We start from the raw sequence: 1,482 nt of genomic DNA on the forward strand, positions 1-1,482 counted from the left end.
TGGAAGAGCAGGCAATGCTCTTAACCACTGAGCCATCTCTCCAGCCCCGAGAAACCGCGTTTTAAAAAACAAACAACAACAAGAGAAATGTTGATGATGGTTGTTGTCTGAAGTTCCAGTACTGAGGGGGTTCAGGCTGGAGTTTGTGGCTATATGTAGAGACCCTGTCTCAAACAAAAACTGGGAAGGAAAGAAAAGAACAGATGGGAGAGAAGGCTGGGATCTGAGTGCTACACTGCGTGACTAGCACACGTGAGGCCTTTCACTTGATTCTCAACACCAAAGTGTAGAAATTGACTAAAATTAGGAAATATATATGTTTATGTTTTGCAAAATGAAAGTGGGTTTACTCTTGGGTAAAGGTATTGTTTTGTGAATCTTGTTTTCATTTTTGTTAGATGTGTGATAGTAGTACATGTGGATTTGGGGGGAGGGGACCTCTGTTTTATCTGTAAGGGTGTTTTGCCTGAATGTTTGTCAGTGTATTATGTGTGTTTAGTGCCCCAAGAATCCAGAAGAGGGTGCTGGGTCCCCTAGAACTGGAGTTACAGATGATTGTGAGCTGCCATGTGGGTCCTTTGCAAGAGCCACCTCTTCTGCCCCATTGTATGCATCCTTAGTGTGGCGGCTGTGGAAGGAGAAGGCTTTGCTTCTTCATCACTCATGCTCCAAAGGGGAGGCTATTCTTCTACTTATGCTGTGTTTTGTTTTTTTCTAAACAATTTAAAACAGTTTAGGCCTGGAAAGATGGCTCAGTAGTTAAGATTGCTCTTCCTTAGGACCCGGCTTTGATTCCCAGCTGACAACTGTAGCTCCAGCTCCAGGGGATCCCACGCCCTCCTCTGGCCTCCACAGGCACTGCATGCGCATCCTGCACAGACATATGCAAGCAAAGCATCAATACACATAAAATAAAGATAAATCTTTTTTAAAAATTAAAAAAGCCCTATACTGAGAGATTTTACCCATGGAGCTTGCTATTTGATATGCTCTGATGTTAGCAAACCATTTTAAGTTGTTTTTGTTAACTGTTTTTGGGGTGAGGTCTACAGTTTAAAATACTGTGTTCCAGGTAGACTTCTCAGACTTATTGGACAGAAAGAATCACCTAAGGGTGTTGCTAAAATGATAGCCCTTGCTCAGGAGAACTGCACTGGCAGTGGGGGGTGTGTTTTATCGCTTTGGTTTTTGAACCTGCTGCTGTAGCCTCAACTGGTCTCAAACTTGTGAAGATCCTCCAGGCTCAGCCTCCTAATACTGGCTGAGACGGTGTTGGTAGCCCCATCCAGGCTGACCCCCAATTCAGTTCCTCCTGCCTCAACCTCCGAGGGCTAGGGTTATAGGCATGCATCACCATCCTCAGTTTTACTCAGTATTTACCATTCTCCTATGCAACATCTGCCTATGTTTTTGTTTATTTTTTATTACGTCTATATATATGGGTGCTTTGCCTGCCCCTATGGGTTTTTTTTTTGTTTTTTT

This window comes from Microtus ochrogaster, unplaced genomic scaffold, assembly GCF_000317375.1.
Source record: "Microtus ochrogaster isolate Prairie Vole_2 unplaced genomic scaffold, MicOch1.0 UNK80, whole genome shotgun sequence".
NCBI classification, from domain to species: Eukaryota; Metazoa; Chordata; class Mammalia; order Rodentia; family Cricetidae; genus Microtus; species Microtus ochrogaster.